The sequence below is a fragment of the Hesperophylax consimilis genome, chromosome 19 (genome assembly GCF_061612785.1).
Source record: "Hesperophylax consimilis isolate HC1 chromosome 19, BYU_Hcon_1.0, whole genome shotgun sequence".
NCBI lineage: Eukaryota > Metazoa > Arthropoda > Insecta > Trichoptera > Limnephilidae > Hesperophylax > Hesperophylax consimilis.
The window spans coordinates 10,020,001-10,039,562 of NC_142854.1; the positions used below are offsets into that span (position 1 = coordinate 10,020,001).

Here is a 19,562-nt window from a genome sequence, read left to right on the forward strand (position 1 = left end):
ACTTTTTGCAAGTTTTCTGACTGATTTTTTCCCGGACCATGATTTCTATCACGATTCCAAAATTTCAGCCCGATTGGAACCATTAAGCCAGAAAAAATGGATTCTAAAGTCCGAACCCTAGTCTGAAATCAGTGCTCATTTGGATGATGATTTTTTCAAAAATACAATTTTTTGCAAGTTTTCTGACTGATTTTCTTCCGGACCATGAATTTTATAACGGCTCCAAAATTTCAGTTAGTTTGGTACCATAGATCCTGAAAAAATGCCTTTTGAAGTTCGAACCCAAGTCTGAAATAAGTGTCCATTGGAATCATGATTTTACTTAAAATACTACTTTATGGAGATTTTGTGACTGATTTCGGTAAAAACCATGATTCTTATCAGAATTCCAATATTTAAGCACGATTGGTATCAATGAGCCTGAAAAAATGGCTTTTCAAGTTCGAACCCAAGTCTGAAATCAGTGCGCAAAGGAATGCTGATTTTTTTAAAAATACTACTTAATGCAGATTTTGTGATTGATTTCGGTCAGAACCATGATTCTTATCACGATTCCAATAATTAAGCACGATTGGTACCATAGAGCCGGAAAAAATGGCTTTTCAAGTTCGAACCCAAGTCTGAAATCAGTGTCCAAAGGAATCATGATTTTTCTAAAAATACTAATTTATCAGATTTCGTGACTGATTTCGGTTAAAACCATGATTCTTATAAGAATTCCAATATTAAAGCACGATTGGTACCATAGAGCCAGAAAAAATGGTTTTTCAAGTTCGAACCCACGTCTGAAATCAGTGCCCATAGGAATAATGAATTTTCTAAAAATTCAACTTTATGCAGGTTTCTGACTGATTTTCTTTCGGACCATGATTTTAAATCACGATTCCAAAATTTTAGCCCGTTTGGTACGACTAAGCCAGAAAAAATGGATTCTAAAGTTCGAACCCATGTCAGAAATCAGTGCTCATATGAATGATGATTTTTTCAAACATACAACTTTTTGCAAGTTTTCTGACTGATTTTCTTTCGGACCATGATTTCTATCACGATTCCAAAATTTCAGCCCGATTGGTTTTATAAAGCCAGAAAAAATGGATTCAAAAGTCCGAACCCAAGTCTGAAATCAGTGCTCATATGAATGATGATTTTTTCAAATGTACAACTTTTTGCAAGTTTTCTGACTGATTTTCTTTCGGACCATGAATCCTATCAGGATTCCAAAATTTCAGCCTAATTGGTTTTATAAAGCCAGAAAAAATGGATTCAAAAGTTCGAACCCAAGTCTGAAATCAGTGCTCATATGAATGATGATTTTTTCAAATATACAACTTTTTGCAAGTTTTCTGACTGATTTTCTTCTGGACCATGAATTTTATAACGATTCCAAAATTTCAGCTCGTTTGGTACCATAGATCCTGAAAAAATGCCTTTTTAAGTTCGAACCCAAGTCTGAAATATGTGTCCATTGGAATCATGATTTTACTTAAAATACTACTTTATGCAGATTTTGTGACTGATTTCGGTTAAAACCATGATTCTTATCAGAATTCCAATATTTAAGCACGATTGGTACCATTGAGCCTGAAAAAATGGCTTTCAAGTTCGAACCCATGTCTGAAATCAGTGCGCAAAGGAATGCTGATTTTTTTAAAAATACTACTTAATGCAGATTTTGTGATTGATTTCGGTCAGAACTATGATTCGTATCACGATGCCAATATTTGAGCACGGTTGGTACCATAGAGCCGGAAAAAATGGCTTTTCAAGTTCGAACCCAAGTCTGAAATCAGTGTCCAAAGGAATCTTGATTTTTCTAAAAATACTATTTTATCAGATTTTGTGACTGAATTCGGTTCAAACCATGATTCTTATAAGAATTCCAATATTAAAGCACGATTAATACCATTGAGCCTGAAAAAATGGCTTTGAAAGTTTGAACCCAAGTCTGAAATCAGTGCCCATAGGAATGATGATTTTTTAAAAAAAACAACTTAATGCAGGTTTTCTGACTGATTTTCTTTCGTACCATGATTTAAATTACGATTCCAAAATTTCAGCCCGTTTGGTACGACTAGCCAGAAAAAATGGATTCTAAAGTTCGAACCCAAGTCTGAAATGAGTGCTCATATGAATGATGATTTTTTCAAAAATACAACTTTTTGCAAGTTTTCTGACTGATTTTCTTCCGGACCATGAATTTTATAACGAATTCAAAATTTCTGCACGTTTGGTACCATAGATCCTGAAAAAATGCCTTTTTAAGTTCGAACCCAAGTCTGAAATAAGTTTCCATTGGAATCATGATTTTACTTAAAATACTACTTTATGCAGATTTTGTGACTGATTTCGGTTCAAACTATGATTCTTATCAGAATTCCAATATTGAAGCACGTTTGGTACCATTGAGCCTGAAAAAATGGCTTTTCAAGTTCGAACCCAAGTCTGAAATCAGTGCGCAAAGGAATGCTGATTTTTTTAAAAATACTACTTAATGCAGATTTTGTGATTGATTTCGGTCAGAACCATGATTCTTATCACGATTCCAATATTTGAGCACGATTGGTACCATAAAGCCGGAACAAATGGCTTTTCAAGTTCGAACCCAAGTCTGAAATCGGTGTCCAAAGGAATCATGATTTTTCTAAAAATACTATTTTATCAGATTTTGTGACTGAATTCGGTTAAAACCACGATTCTTATAAGAATAACAATATTTAAGCACGATTGGTACCATAGAGCCTGAAAAAATTGCTTTTCAATATCGAACCCAAGTCTGAAATCTGTGCCCATAGGAATAATGATTTTTCTAAAAATACAACATAATGCACGTTTTCTGACTGATTTTCTTTCAGACCATGATTTTTATCACGATTCCAAAATTTCAGTCCGTTTGGTACCACTAAGCCAGAAAAAATGGATTCTAAAGTTCGAACCCAAGTCTGAAATCAGTGATCATATGAATGATGATTTTTTTAAAAATACCACTTTTTGCAAGTTTTCTGACTGATTTTCTTCCGGACCATGATTTCTGTCACGATTCCAAAATTTCACCCCGATTGGAACCATAAAGCCAGAAAAAATGGATTCTAAAGTCCGAACCCAAGTCTGAAATAAGTTCCATAGGAATCATGACTTTTCTAAAAATACAACTTTATGCAGGTTCTCTGACTGATTTTCTTTCGGACCATGAAATTCATAACGATTCCAAAATTTCGGCTCGTTTGGTACCATTTTCTGACTGATTTTCTTCCAGACCATGATTTCTATCACGATTCCAAAATGACAGCCCGATTGGTACCATAAAGCCAGAAAAAATGGATTCTAAAGTTCGAACCCAAGTCTGACATAAGTGTCAATAGAAATCATGATTTTTCTAAAAATACAACTTTATGCAGGTTTTCTGACTGATTTGCTTCCGGACCATAAAAAATTCATAACGATTCCAAAATTTCAGCTCGTTTGGTACCATAGATCCTGAAAAAATGCCTTTTTAATTCCGAACCCAAGTCTGAAATAAGTGTCCATAGTAATCATGATTTTTCTTAAAATACTACTTTATGCAAATTTTGTGACTGTTTTCGGAAAAAAACCATGATTCTTATCACGATTCCAATATTTTAGCATGATTGGTACCATAAAGCCCGAAAAAATGGCTTTTCAAGTTCGAACCCAAGTCTGAAATTAGTGCCCATAGGAATGATGATTTATATAAAAATACTACTTAATGCAGATTTTGTGACTGATTTCGGTAAAAACCATGATTCTTATCATGATTCCAATATTTGGGCACGATTGGTACCATAGAGCCTGAAAAAATGGCTTTTCTTTTTGAACCCAAGTCTGAAATCAGTGCCCATAGGAATGATGATTTTTCTAAAAATACAACTTTATGCAGGTTTTCTGACTGATTATCTTTCGGACCATGATTTTAATCACGATTCCAAAATTTCAGCCCGTTTGGTACCACTAAGCAAGAAAAAATGCATTCTAAAGTTCGAACCCAAGTCTGAATCAGTGCTCATATGAATGATGATTTTTTCAAAAATACAACTTTTTGCAAGTTTTCTGACTGATTTTTTCCCGGACCATGATTTCTATCACGATTCCAAAATTTCAGCCCGATTGGAACCATTAAGCCAGAAAAAATGGATTCTAAAGTCCGAACCCTAGTCTGAAATCAGTGCTCATTTGGATGATGATTTTTTCAAAAATACAATTTTTTGCAAGTTTTCTGACTGATTTTCTTCCGGACCATGAATTTTATAACGGCTCCAAAATTTCAGTTAGTTTGGTACCATAGATCCTGAAAAAATGCCTTTTGAAGTTCGAACCCAAGTCTGAAATAAGTGTCCATTGGAATCATGATTTTACTTAAAATACTACTTTATGGAGATTTTGTGACTGATTTCGGTAAAAACCATGATTCTTATCAGAATTCCAATATTTAAGCACGATTGGTATCAATGAGCCTGAAAAAATGGCTTTTCAAGTTCGAACCCAAGTCTGAAATCAGTGCGCAAAGGAATGCTGATTTTTTTAAAAATACTACTTAATGCAGATTTTGTGATTGATTTCGGTCAGAACCATGATTCTTATCACGATTCCAATAATTAAGCACGATTGGTACCATAGAGCCGGAAAAAATGGCTTTTCAAGTTCGAACCCAAGTCTGAAATCAGTGTCCAAAGGAATCATGATTTTTCTAAAAATACTAATTTATCAGATTTCGTGACTGATTTCGGTTAAAACCATGATTCTTATAAGAATTCCAATATTAAAGCACGATTGGTACCATAGAGCCAGAAAAAATGGTTTTTCAAGTTCGAACCCACGTCTGAAATCAGTGCCCATAGGAATAATGAATTTTCTAAAAATTCAACTTTATGCAGGTTTCTGACTGATTTTCTTTCGGACCATGATTTTAAATCACGATTCCAAAATTTTAGCCCGTTTGGTACGACTAAGCCAGAAAAAATGGATTCTAAAGTTCGAACCCATGTCAGAAATCAGTGCTCATATGAATGATGATTTTTTCAAACATACAACTTTTTGCAAGTTTTCTGACTGATTTTCTTTCGGACCATGATTTCTATCACGATTCCAAAATTTCAGCCCGATTGGTTTTATAAAGCCAGAAAAAATGGATTCAAAAGTCCGAACCCAAGTCTGAAATCAGTGCTCATATGAATGATGATTTTTTCAAATGTACAACTTTTTGCAAGTTTTCTGACTGATTTTCTTTCGGACCATGAATCCTATCAGGATTCCAAAATTTCAGCCTAATTGGTTTTATAAAGCCAGAAAAAATGGATTCAAAAGTTCGAACCCAAGTCTGAAATCAGTGCTCATATGAATGATGATTTTTTCAAATATACAACTTTTTGCAAGTTTTCTGACTGATTTTCTTCTGGACCATGAATTTTATAACGATTCCAAAATTTCAGCTCGTTTGGTACCATAGATCCTGAAAAAATGCCTTTTTAAGTTCGAACCCAAGTCTGAAATATGTGTCCATTGGAATCATGATTTTACTTAAAATACTACTTTATGCAGATTTTGTGACTGATTTCGGTTAAAACCATGATTCTTATCAGAATTCCAATATTTAAGCACGATTGGTACCATTGAGCCTGAAAAAATGGCTTTCAAGTTCGAACCCATGTCTGAAATCAGTGCGCAAAGGAATGCTGATTTTTTTAAAAATACTACTTAATGCAGATTTTGTGATTGATTTCGGTCAGAACTATGATTCGTATCACGATGCCAATATTTGAGCACGGTTGGTACCATAGAGCCGGAAAAAATGGCTTTTCAAGTTCGAACCCAAGTCTGAAATCAGTGTCCAAAGGAATCATGATTTTTCTAAAAATACTATTTTATCAGATTTTGTGACTGAATTCGGTTCAAACCATGATTCTTATAAGAATTCCAATATTAAAGCACGATTAATACCATTGAGCCTGAAAAAATGGCTTTGAAAGTTTGAACCCAAGTCTGAAATCAGTGCCCATAGGAATGATGATTTTAAAAAAAAAACAACTTAATGCAGGTTTTCTGACTGATTTTCTTTCGTACCATGATTTAAATTACGATTCCAAAATTTCAGCCCGTTTGGTACGACTAGCCAGAAAAAATGGATTCTAAAGTTCGAACCCAAGTCTGAAATGAGTGCTCATATGAATGATGATTTTTTCAAAAATACAACTTTTTGCAAGTTTTCTGACTGATTTTCTTCCGGACCATGAATTTTATAACGAATTCAAAATTTCTGCACGTTTGGTACCATAGATCCTGAAAAAATGCCTTTTTAAGTTCGAACCCAAGTCTGAAATAAGTTTCCATTGGAATCATGATTTTACTTAAAATACTACTTTATGCAGATTTTGTGACTGATTTCGGTTCAAACTATGATTCTTATCAGAATTCCAATATTGAAGCACGTTTGGTACCATTGAGCCTGAAAAAATGGCTTTTCAAGTTCGAACCCAAGTCTGAAATCAGTGCGCAAAGGAATGCTGATTTTTTTAAAAATACTACTTAATGCAGATTTTGTGATTGATTTCGGTCAGAACCATGATTCTTATCACGATTCCAATATTTGAGCACGATTGGTACCATAAAGCCGGAACAAATGGCTTTTCAAGTTCGAACCCAAGTCTGAAATCGGTGTCCAAAGGAATCATGATTTTTCTAAAAATACTATTTTATCAGATTTTGTGACTGAATTCGGTTAAAACCACGATTCTTATAAGAATAACAATATTTAAGCACGATTGGTACCATAGAGCCTGAAAAAATTGCTTTTCAATATCGAACCCAAGTCTGAAATCTGTGCCCATAGGAATAATGATTTTTCTAAAAATACAACATAATGCACGTTTTCTGACTGATTTTCTTTCAGACCATGATTTTTATCACGATTCCAAAATTTCAGTCCGTTTGGTACCACTAAGCCAGAAAAAATGGATTCTAAAGTTCGAACCCAAGTCTGAAATCAGTGATCATATGAATGATGATTTTTTTAAAAATACCACTTTTTGCAAGTTTTCTGACTGATTTTCTTCCGGACCATGATTTCTGTCACGATTCCAAAATTTCACCCCGATTGGAACCATAAAGCCAGAAAAAATGGATTCTAAAGTCCGAACCCAAGTCTGAAATAAGTTCCATAGGAATCATGACTTTTCTAAAAATAAAACTTTATGCAGGTTCTCTGACTGATTTTCTTTCGGACCATGAAATTCATAACGATTCCAAAATTTCGGCTCGTTTGGTACCATTTTCTGACTGATTTTCTTCCAGACCATGATTTCTATCACGATTCCAAAATGACAGCCCGATTGGTACCATAAAGCCAGAAAAAATGGATTCTAAAGTTCGAACCCAAGTCTGACATAAGTGTCAATAGAAATCATGATTTTTCTAAAAATACAACTTTATGCAGGTTTTCTGACTGATTTGCTTCCGGACCATAAAAAATTCATAACGATTCCAAAATTTCAGCTCGTTTGGTACCATAGATCCAGAAAAAATGCCTTTTTAATTCCGAACCCAAGTCTGAAATAAGTGTCCATAGTAATCATGATTTTTCTTAAAATACTACTTTATGCAAATTTTGTGACTGTTTTCGGAAAAAAACCATGATTCTTATCACGATTCCAATATTTTAGCATGATTGGTACCATAAAGCCCGAAAAAATGGCTTTTCAAGTTCGAACCCAAGTCTGAAATTAGTGCCCATAGGAATGATGATTTATATAAAAATACTACTTAATGCAGATTTTGTGACTGATTTCGGTAAAAACCATGATTCTTATCATGATTCCAATATTTGGGCACGATTGGTACCATAGAGCCTGAAAAAATGGCTTTTCTTTTTGAACCCAAGTCTGAAATCAGTGCCCATAGGAATGATGATTTTTCTAAAAATACAACTTTATGCAGGTTTTCTGACTGATTATCTTTCGGACCATGATTTTAATCACGATTCCAAAATTTCAGCCCGTTTGGTACCACTAAGCAAGAAAAAATGCATTCTAAAGTTCGAACCCAAGTCTGAATCAGTGCTCATATGAATGATGATTTTTTCAAAAATACAACTTTTTGCAAGTTTTCTGACTGATTTTTTCCCGGACCATGATTTCTATCACGATTCCAAAATTTCAGCCCGATTGGAACCATTAAGCCAGAAAAAATGGATTCTAAAGTCCGAACCCTAGTCTGAAATCAGTGCTCATTTGGATGATGATTTTTTCAAAAATACAATTTTTTGCAAGTTTTCTGACTGATTTTCTTCCGGACCATGAATTTTATAACGGCTCCAAAATTTCAGTTAGTTTGGTACCATAGATCCTGAAAAAATGCCTTTTGAAGTTCGAACCCAAGTCTGAAATAAGTGTCCATTGGAATCATGATTTTACTTAAAATACTACTTTATGGAGATTTTGTGACTGATTTCGGTAAAAACCATGATTCTTATCAGAATTCCAATATTTAAGCACGATTGGTATCAATGAGCCTGAAAAAATGGCTTTTCAAGTTCGAACCCAAGTCTGAAATCAGTGCGCAAAGGAATGCTGATTTTTTTAAAAATACTACTTAATGCAGATTTTGTGATTGATTTCGGTCAGAACCATGATTCTTATCACGATTCCAATAATTAAGCACGATTGGTACCATAGAGCCGGAAAAAATGGCTTTTCAAGTTCGAACCCAAGTCTGAAATCAGTGTCCAAAGGAATCATGATTTTTCTAAAAATACTAATTTATCAGATTTCGTGACTGATTTCGGTTAAAACCATGATTCTTATAAGAATTCCAATATTAAAGCACGATTGGTACCATAGAGCCAGAAAAAATGGTTTTTCAAGTTCGAACCCACGTCTGAAATCAGTGCCCATAGGAATAATGAATTTTCTAAAAATTCAACTTTATGCAGGTTTCTGACTGATTTTCTTTCGGACCATGATTTTAAATCACGATTCCAAAATTTTAGCCCGTTTGGTACGACTAAGCCAGAAAAAATGGATTCTAAAGTTCGAACCCATGTCAGAAATCAGTGCTCATATGAATGATGATTTTTTCAAACATACAACTTTTTGCAAGTTTTCTGACTGATTTTCTTTCGGACCATGATTTCTATCACGATTCCAAAATTTCAGCCCGATTGGTTTTATAAAGCCAGAAAAAATGGATTCAAAAGTCCGAACCCAAGTCTGAAATCAGTGCTCATATGAATGATGATTTTTTCAAATGTACAACTTTTTGCAAGTTTTCTGACTGATTTTCTTTCGGACCATGAATCCTATCAGGATTCCAAAATTTCAGCCTAATTGGTTTTATAAAGCCAGAAAAAATGGATTCAAAAGTTCGAACCCAAGTCTGAAATCAGTGCTCATATGAATGATGATTTTTTCAAATATACAACTTTTTGCAAGTTTTCTGACTGATTTTCTTCTGGACCATGAATTTTATAACGATTCCAAAATTTCAGCTCGTTTGGTACCATAGATCCTGAAAAAATGCCTTTTTAAGTTCGAACCCAAGTCTGAAATATGTGTCCATTGGAATCATGATTTTACTTAAAATACTACTTTATGCAGATTTTGTGACTGATTTCGGTTAAAACCATGATTCTTATCAGAATTCCAATATTTAAGCACGATTGGTACCATTGAGCCTGAAAAAATGGCTTTCAAGTTCGAACCCATGTCTGAAATCAGTGCGCAAAGGAATGCTGATTTTTTTAAAAATACTACTTAATGCAGATTTTGTGATTGATTTCGGTCAGAACTATGATTCGTATCACGATGCCAATATTTGAGCACGGTTGGTACCATAGAGCCGGAAAAAATGGCTTTTCAAGTTCGAACCCAAGTCTGAAATCAGTGTCCAAAGGAATCATGATTTTTCTAAAAATACTATTTTATCAGATTTTGTGACTGAATTCGGTTCAAACCATGATTCTTATAAGAATTCCAATATAAAAGCACGATTAATACCATTGAGCCTGAAAAAATGGCTTTGAAAGTTTGAACCCAAGTCTGAAATCAGTGCCCATAGGAATGATGATTTTTAAAAAAAAACAACTTAATGCAGGTTTTCTGACTGATTTTCTTTCGTACCATGATTTAAATTACGATTCCGAAATTTCAGCCCGTTTGGTACGACTAGCCAGAAAAAAAGTGGGTGTGTCAAGCCTACGCAAGACAGAAGTGAAACTTCTAGTATTCTTCTCTCTTATTATTAGGGCTTTTTTATACTAATTTTCATATATTTATTGGCAGGTAGAGTAGAAATTAATATTGTTTAGCGTTTGCCAACGACCATACCATGTTGAACACACCGGTTCTCGTCCGATCACCGAAGTTAAGCAACATTGGGCGCGGTCAGTACTTGGATGGGTGACCGCTTGGGAACACCGCGTGCCGTTGGCCCATTTTTTATGGTAATTTCATGTTTTTTTTTATTTTTTTATCGTTACTATCATTAATAATATCATAAAATTCTTTAACTTTTCAAGTATGCTACAGGCCTAAAATATTACTTAGTGGATTGATATTATGGTCAACCATTGAAAAAAAAAATTCCTGCAAAGTTATGGATGTAATTACGATCTTTTTCAAGCGCGTATGTAATGATTATTTTTATCAACGTCGCACACACCTTGCTAATGTTTTCAGTATTATTAGGGCTTTTTTATACTAATTTTCATATATTTATTGGCAGGTAGAGTAGAAATTAATATTGTTTAGCGTTTGCCAACGACCATACCATGTTGAACACACCGGTTCTCGTCCGATCACCGAAGTTAAGCAACATTGGGCGCGGTCAGTACTTGGATGGGTGACCGCTTGGGAACACCGCGTGCCGTTGGCCCATTTTTTATGGTAATTTCATGTTTTTTTTGAAGTGAAACTTCTTTACCCGCGTCATGCAATTTCGAGTACCGGAGTAAAACCAACTCATGACCGAAACGAAAATGCGGGACCGATTAAAGTTCATTTGATCTAGTCAAAGTTTTGAAGTAAAATATAAATGCTTCTTAGCTCATCTCGACAACTGGCGTTGGTGGTGTAATGGTCAGCGTAGTTGCTTTCCAAGCAGTTGATCCGAGTTCGATTCTCGGCCATCGCACATAATTTTTTTGTTTTTAACGCCTTTTTTTTTTTCAATGGTTGACCATAATATCAATCCACTAAGTAATATTTTAGGCCTGTAGCATACTTGAAAAGTTAAAGAATGATATAAAATTTTTTATGATGTTAACGATAAAAAAATAAAAAAAAACATAAAATTACCATAAAAAATGGGCCAACGGCACGCGGTGTTCCCAAGCGGTCACCCATCCAAGTACTGACCGCGCCCAATGTTGCTTAACTTCGGTGATCGGACGAGAACCGGTGTGTTCAACATGGTATGGTCGTTGGCAAACGCTAAACAATATTAATTTCTATTCTACCTGCCAATAAATATATGAAAATTAGTATAAAAAAGCCCTAATAATACTGAAAACATTAGCAAGGTGTGTGCGACGTTGATAAAAATAATCATTACATACGCGCTTGAAAAAGATCGTAATTACATCCATAACTTTGCAGGAATTTTTTTTTTCAATGGTTGACCATAATATCAATCCACTAAGTAATATTTTAGGCCTGTAGCATACTTGAAAAGTTAAAGAATTTTATGATATTATTAATGATAGTAACGATAAAAAAATAAAAAAAAACATGAAATTACCATAAAAAATGGGCCAACGGCACGCGGTGTTCCCAAGCGGTCACCCATCCAAGTACTGACCGCGCCCAATGTTGCTTAACTTCGGTGATCGGACGAGAACCGGTGTGTTCAACATGGTATGGTCGTTGGCAAACGCTAAACAATATTAATTTCTACTCTACCTGCCAATAAATATATGAAAATTAGTATAAAAAAGCCCTAATAATACTGAAAACATTAGCAAGGTGTGTGCGACGTTGATAAAAATAATCATTACATACGCGCTTGAAAAAGATCGTAATTACATCCATAACTTTGCAGGAATTTTTTTTTTCAATGGTTGACCATAATATCAATCCACTAAGTAATATTTTAGGCCTGTAGCATACTTGAAAAGTTAAAGAATTTTATGATATTATTAATGATAGTAACGATAAAAAAATAAAAAAAAACATGAAATTACCATAAAAAATGGGCCAACGGCACGCGGTGTTCCCAAGCGGTCACCCATCCAAGTACTGACCGCGCCCAATGTTGCTTAACTTCGGTGATCGGACGAGAACCGGTGTGTTCAACATGGTATGGTCGTTGGCAAACGCTAAACAATATTAATTTCTACTCTACCTGCCAATAAATATATGAAAATTAGTATAAAAAAGCCCTAATAATAAGAGAGAAGAATACTAGAAGTTTCACTTCTGTCTTGCGTAGGCTTGACACACCCACTTTTTTTATTTTTTTATCGTTACTATCATTAATAATATCATAAAATTCTTTAACTTTTCAAGTATGCTACAGGCCTAAAATATTACTTAGTGGATTGATATTATGGTCAACCATTGAAAAAAAAAATTCCTGCAAAGTTATGGATGTAATTACGATCTTTTTCAAGCGCGTATGTAATGATTATTTTTATCAACGTCGCACACACCTTGCTAATGTTTTCAGTATTATTAGGGCTTTTTTATACTAATTTTCATATATTTATTGGCAGGTAGAATAGAAATTAATATTGTTTAGCGTTTGCCAACGACCATACCATGTTGAACACACCGGTTCTCGTCCGATCACCGAAGTTAAGCAACATTGGGCGCGGTCAGTACTTGGATGGGTGACCGCTTGGGAACACCGCGTGCCGTTGGCCCATTTTTTATGGTAATTTTATGTTTTTTTTTATTTTTTTATCGTTAACATCATAAAAAATTTTATATCATTCTTTAACTTTTCAAGTATGCTACAGGCCTAAAATATTACTTAGTGGATTGATATTATGGTCAACCATTGAAAAAAAAAAAGGCGTTAAAAACAAAAAAATTATGTGCGATGGCCGAGAATCGAACTCGGATCAACTGCTTGGAAAGCAACTACGCTGACCATTACACCACCAACGCCAGTTGTCGAGATGAGCTAAGAAGCATTTATATTTTACTTCAAAACTTTGACTAGATCAAATGAACTTTAATCGGTCCCGCATTTTCGTTTCGGTCATGAGTTGGTTTTACTCCGGTACTCGAAATTGCATGACGCGGGTAAAGAAGTTTCACTTCAAAAATGGATTCTAAAGTTCGAACCCAAGTCTGAAATGAGTGCTCATATGAATGATGATTTTTTCAAAAATACAACTTTTTGCAAGTTTTCTGACTGATTTTCTTCCGGACCATGAATTTTATAACGAATTCAAAATTTCTGCACGTTTGGTACCATAGATCCTGAAAAAATGCCTTTTTAAGTTCGAACCCAAGTCTGAAATAAGTTTCCATTGGAATCATGATTTTACTTAAAATACTACTTTATGCAGATTTTGTGACTGATTTCGGTTCAAACTATGATTCTTATCAGAATTCCAATATTGAAGCACGTTTGGTACCATTGAGCCTGAAAAAATGGCTTTTCAAGTTCGAACCCAAGTCTGAAATCAGTGCGCAAAGGAATGCTGATTTTTTTAAAAATACTACTTAATGCAGATTTTGTGATTGATTTCGGTCAGAACCATGATTCTTATCACGATTCCAATATTTGAGCACGATTGGTACCATAAAGCCGGAACAAATGGCTTTTCAAGTTCGAACCCAAGTCTGAAATCGGTGTCCAAAGGAATCATGATTTTTCTAAAAATACTATTTTATCAGATTTTGTGACTGAATTCGGTTCAAACCATGATTCTTATAAGAATTCCAATATAAAAGCACGATTAATACCATTGAGCCTGAAAAAATGGCTTTGAAAGTTTGAACCCAAGTCTGAAATCAGTGCCCATAGGAATGATGATTTTTTTAAAAAAACAACTTAATGCAGGTTTTCTGACTGATTTTCTTTCGTACCATGATTTAAATTACGATTCCAAAATTTCAGCCCGTTTGGTACGACTATGCCAGAAAAAATGGATTCTAAAGTTCGAACCCAAGTCTGAAATCAGTGCTCATATGAATGATGATTTTTTCAAAAATACAACTTTTTGCAAGTTTTCTGACTGATTTTCTTCCGGACCATGAATTTTATAACGAATCCAAAATTTCAGCTCGTTTGGTACCATAGATCCTGAAAAAATGCCTTTTTACGTTCGAACCCAAGTCTGAAATAAGTGTCCATTGGAATCATGATTTTACTTAAAATACTACTTTATGGAGATTTTGTGACTGATTTCGGTTAAAACCATGATTCTTATCAGAATTCCAATATTTAAGCACGATTGGTATCATTGAGACTGAAAAAATGGCTTTTCAAGTTCGAACCCAAGTCTGAAATCAGTGCGCAAAGGAATGCTGATTTTTTTAAAAATACTACTTAATGCAGATTTTGTGATTGATTTCGGTCAGAACCATAATTCTTATCACGATTCCAATAATTAAGCACGATCTGTACCATAGAGCCGGAAAAAATGGCTTTTCAAGTTCGAACCCAAGTCTGAAATCAGTGTCCAAAGGAATCATGATTTTTCTAAAAATACTAATTTATCAGATTTCGTGACTGATTTCGGTTAAAACCATGATTCTTATAAGAATTCCAATATTTTAGCACGATTGGTACCATAGAGCCTGAAAAAATGGTTTTTCAAGTTCGAACCCAAGTTTGAAATCAGTGCCCATAGCAATAATGAATTTTTTTAAAAATTCAACTTTATGCAGGTTTCTGACTGATTTTCTTTCGGACCATGATTTAAATTACGATTCCAAAATTTCAGCCCGTTTGGTAAGACTAAGCCAGAAAAAATAGATTCTAAAGTTCGAACCCAAGTCTGAAATCAGTGCTCATATGAATGATGATTTTTTCAAAAATACAACTTTTTGCAAGTTTTCTGACTGATTTTCTTCCGGACCATGAATTTTAAAACGAATCCAAAATTTCAGCTCGTTTGGTACCATAGATCCTGAAAAAATGCCTTTTTAAGTTCGAACCCAAGTCTGAAATAAGTGTCCATTGGAATCATGATTTTACTTAAAATACTACTTTATGGAGATTTTGTGACTGATTTCGGTTCAAACTATGATTCTTATCAGAATTCCAATATTGAAGCACGTTTGGTACCATTGAGCCTGAAAAAATGGCTTTTCAAGTTCGAATCCAAGTCTGAAATCAGTGCGCAAAGGAATGCTGATTTTTTTAAAAAATACTACTTAATGCAGATTTTGTGATTGATTTCGGTCAGAACCATGATTCTTATCACGATTCCAATATTTGAGCACGATTGGTACCATAGAGCCGGAAAAAATTGCTTTTCAAGTTCGAACCCAAGTCTGAAATCAGTGTCCAAAGGAATCATGATTTTTCCAAAAATTATAATTTATCAGATTTTGTGACTGATTTTGGTTAAAACCACTATTCCTATAAGAATTCCAATATTAAAGCACGATTGATCCCATAGAGCCTGAAAAAATGGCTTTTCAAGTTCGAACCCAAGTCTGAAATCAGTGCGCAAAGGAATGCTGATTTTTTAAAAAAAAATACTTAATGCAGATTTTGTGATTGATTTCGGTCAGAACTATGATTCTTATCACGATTCCAATATTTGAGCACGATTGGTACCATAGTGCCGGAAAAAATGACTTTTCAAGTTCAAACCCAAGTCTGAAATCAGTGTCCAAAGGAATCATAATTTTTCTAAAAATACTAATTTATCAGATTTTGTGACTGATTTCGGTTAAAACCACTATTCTAATAAGAATTCCAATATTTAAGCACGATTGGTACCATAGAGCATGAAAAAATGGCTTTTCAAGTTCGAACCCAAGTCTGAAATCAGTGCCCATAGGAATGATGATTTTTCTAAAACTACAACTTTATGGAGGTTTTCTGACTTTTTTTCTTTCGGACCATGATTTTAATCACGATTCCAAAATTTCAGCCCGTTTGGTACTACTAAGCCAGAATAAATGGATTCTAAAGTTCGAACCCATGTCTGAAATCAGTGCTCATAGGAATGATGATTTTTTCAAATATACAACTTTTTGCAAGTTTTCTGTCTGATTTTCTTCCGGACCATGATTTTAATCACGATTCCAAAATTTCAGCCCGTTTGGTACCACTAAGCCGGAAAAAATGCATTCTAAAGTTCGAACCCAAGTCTGAATCAGTGCTCATATGAATGATGATTTTTTCAAAAGTACCACTTTTTGCAAGTTTTCTGACTGATTTTCTTCCGGACCATGATTTCTTTCAGGATTCCGAAATTTCAGCCCGATTGGAACCACTAAGCCAGAAAAAATGGATTCTAAAGTCCGAACCCAAGTCTGAAATCAGTGCTCATATGAATGATGATTTTTTCAAATATACAACTTTTTGCAAGTTTTCTGACTGATTTTCTTCCGGACCATGAATTTTATAACGACTCCAAAATTTCAGCTCGTTTGGTACCATAGATCCTGAAAAAATGCCTTTTTAAGTTCGAACCCAAGTCTGAAATAAGTGTCCATTGGAATCATGATTTTACTTAAAATACTACTTTATGGAGATTTTGTGACTGATTTCGGTTAAAACCATGATTCTTATCAGAATTCCAATAATTAAGCACGATTGGTACCATAGAGCCGGAAAAAATGGCTTTTCAAGTTCGAACCCAAGTCTGAAATCAGTGTCCAAAGGAATCATGATTTTTCTAAAAATACTAATTTATCAGATTTCGTGACTGATTTCGGTTAAAACCATGATTCTTACAAAAATTCCAATATTAAAGCACGATTGGTACCATAGAGCCTGAAAACATTGTTTTTCAAGTTCGAACCCAAGTCTGAAATCAGTGCCCATAGCAATAATGAATTTTCTAAAAATTCAACTTTATGCAGGTTTCTGACTGATTTCTTTTCGGACCATGATTTTAATCACGGTTCCAAAATTTTAGCCCGTTTGGTACGACTTAGCCAGAAAAAATGGATTCTAAAGTTCGAACCCATGTCAGAAATCAGTGCTCATATGAATGATGATTTTTTCAAATATACAACTTTTTGCAAGTTTTCTGACTGATTTTCTTTCGGACCATGATTTCTATCACGATTCCAAAATTTCAGCCCGATTGGTTTTATAAAGCCAGAAAAAATGGATTCAAAAGTCCGAACCCAAGTCTGAAATCAGTGCTCATATGAATGATGATTTTTTCAAATATACAACTTTTTGCAAGTTTTCTGACTGATTTTCTTTCGGACCATGAATCCTATCAGGATTCCAGAATTTCAGCCTAATTGGTTTTATAAAGCCAGAAAAAATGGATTCAAAAGTTCGAACCCAAGTCAGAAATCAGTGCTCATATGAATGATGATTTTTTCAAATATACAACTTTTTGCAAGTTTTCTGACTGATTTTCTTTCGGACCATGAATCCTATCAGGATTCCGAAATTTCAGCTTAATTGGTTTTATAAAGCCAGAAAAAATGGATTCAAAAGTTCGAACCCAAGTCTGAAATCAGTGCGCAAAGGAATGCTGATTTTTTTAAAAATACTACTTAATGCAGATTTTGTGATTGATTTCGGTCAGAACCATGATTCTTATCACGATTCCAATATTTGAGCACGATTAGTACCATAAAGCCGGAAAAAATTGCTTTTCAATTTCGAACCCAAGTCTGAAATCAGTGTCCAAAGGAATCATGATTTTTCTAAAAATACTAATTTATCAGATTTTGTGACTGATTTCGGTTAAAACCATGATTCTTATAAAAATTCCAATATTTAAGCACGATTGGTACCATAGAGCCTGAAAACATTGTTTTTCAAGTTCGAACCCAAGTCTGAAATCAGTGCCCATAGCAATAATGAATTTTCTAAAAATTCAACTTTATGCAGGTTTCTGACTGATTTTCTTTCGGACCATGATTTTAATCACGGTTCCAAAATTTTAGCCCGTTTGGTACGACTTAGCCAGAAAAAATGGATTCTAAAGTTCGAACCCATGTCAGAAATCAGTGCTCATATGATTGATGATTTTTTCAAATATACAACTTTTTGCAAGTTTTCTGACTGATTTTCTTTCGGACCATGATTTCTATCACGATTCCAAAATTTCAGCCCGATTGGTTTTATAAAGCCAGAAAAAATGGATTCAAAAGTCCGAACCCAAGTCTGAAATCAGTGCTCATATGAATGATGATTTTTTCAAATATACAACTTTTTGCAAGTTTTCTGACTGATTTTCTTTCGGACCATGAATCCTATCAGGATTCCGAAATTTCAGCTTAATTGGTTTTATAAAGCCAGAAAAAATGGATTCAAAAGTTCGAACCCAAGTCTGAAATCAGTGCGCAAAGGAATGCTGATTTTTTTAAAAATACTACCTAATGCAGATTTTGTGATTGATTTCGGTCAGAACCATGATTCTTATCACGATTCCAATATTTGAGCACGATTAGTACCATAAAGCCGGAAAAAATTGCTTTTCAATTTCGAACCCAAGTCTGAAATCAGTGTCCAAAGGAATCATGATTTTTCTAAAAATACTAATTTATCAGATTTTGTGACTGATTTCGGTTAAAACCACTATTCCTATAATAATTCCAATATTTTAGCACGATTGGTACCATAGAGCCTGAAAAAATGGCTTTTCAAGTTCGAACCCAAGTCTGAAATCAGTGCGCAAAGGAATGCTGATTTTTTAAAAAATACTATTTAATGCAGATTTTGTTATTGATTTCGGTCAGAACCATGATTCTTATCACGATTCCAATAATTAAGCACGATTGGTACCATAGAGCCGGAAAAAATTTCTATTCAAGTTCGAACCAATTCCCAAGAAAGGTGACCGCTCCAACCCGGCCAACTACCGCCCCATAGCGATCACATCAGTTCTGTCCAAAGTGATGGAACGTGTGATAAACGACAAACTGCTCACATACCTCGAGAAGAACAAAATTATCAACGACCGTCAATACGGATTCCGGCGGAACCGCTCGTGCGGTGATCTTCTCGCGTATGTGACGCATGTTTGGGGGCGGTGCCTGGAACGTCACGGTGAGACCCAAACGGTCGCACTAGACATATCCAAGGCCTTTGACCGGGTCTGGCACCGAGGACTTGTCAACAAATTGCATTCTTACGGACTTCCCGCATCCCTGTGTACGTGGATTGTTGACTTTTTAAGGGATAGGTCGATTCAGGCGGTTGCTGACGGTTTCACCTCTTCCTCGCACTCCATAAATGCTGGCGTCCCACAGGGATCGGTTCTGTCTCCGACTTTGTTTTTGTTGCACATCAATGACCTTTTGACATGTGCACCGATTCATTGTTACGCGGATGACAGTACAGTTCATGATAGCTTTTTGTTTGACAAGCCCCCAAAGGGCACACAAACTCCAACGGCTCGGAGGGCTTTGAAGCAGAGAATGGACGGTTATCTCGAGAGTATTTCCTCCTGGGGT

At 34.8% G+C, this 19,562-nt stretch overlaps 6 non-coding genes across 6 annotated transcripts; 3 read left to right on the top strand and 3 right to left on the bottom strand.

The window, feature by feature from the left end:
- Positions 1–10,317: 10,317 nt before the first annotated feature.
- On the top strand, positions 10,318–10,436 carry LOC149414789 (5S ribosomal RNA). Its single transcript, XR_016303935.1, has one exon. It is a non-coding gene; the product is annotated as a 5S ribosomal RNA (ribosomal RNA).
- A 323-nt stretch (positions 10,437–10,759) lies between these two features.
- Positions 10,760–10,878, top strand: LOC149414790 (5S ribosomal RNA). Its single transcript, XR_016303936.1, has one exon. It is a non-coding gene; the product is annotated as a 5S ribosomal RNA (ribosomal RNA).
- A 433-nt stretch (positions 10,879–11,311) lies between these two features.
- LOC149414791 (5S ribosomal RNA) lies at positions 11,312–11,430 on the bottom strand. Its single transcript, XR_016303937.1, has one exon. It is a non-coding gene; the product is annotated as a 5S ribosomal RNA (ribosomal RNA).
- A 323-nt stretch (positions 11,431–11,753) lies between these two features.
- LOC149414792 (5S ribosomal RNA) lies at positions 11,754–11,872 on the bottom strand. Its single transcript, XR_016303938.1, has one exon. It is a non-coding gene; the product is annotated as a 5S ribosomal RNA (ribosomal RNA).
- A 323-nt stretch (positions 11,873–12,195) lies between these two features.
- Positions 12,196–12,314, bottom strand: LOC149414793 (5S ribosomal RNA). The gene has a single exon (XR_016303939.1). It is a non-coding gene; the product is annotated as a 5S ribosomal RNA (ribosomal RNA).
- A 432-nt stretch (positions 12,315–12,746) lies between these two features.
- Positions 12,747–12,865, top strand: LOC149414794 (5S ribosomal RNA). The gene has a single exon (XR_016303940.1). It is a non-coding gene; the product is annotated as a 5S ribosomal RNA (ribosomal RNA).
- Positions 12,866–19,562: the final 6,697 nt, after the last annotated feature.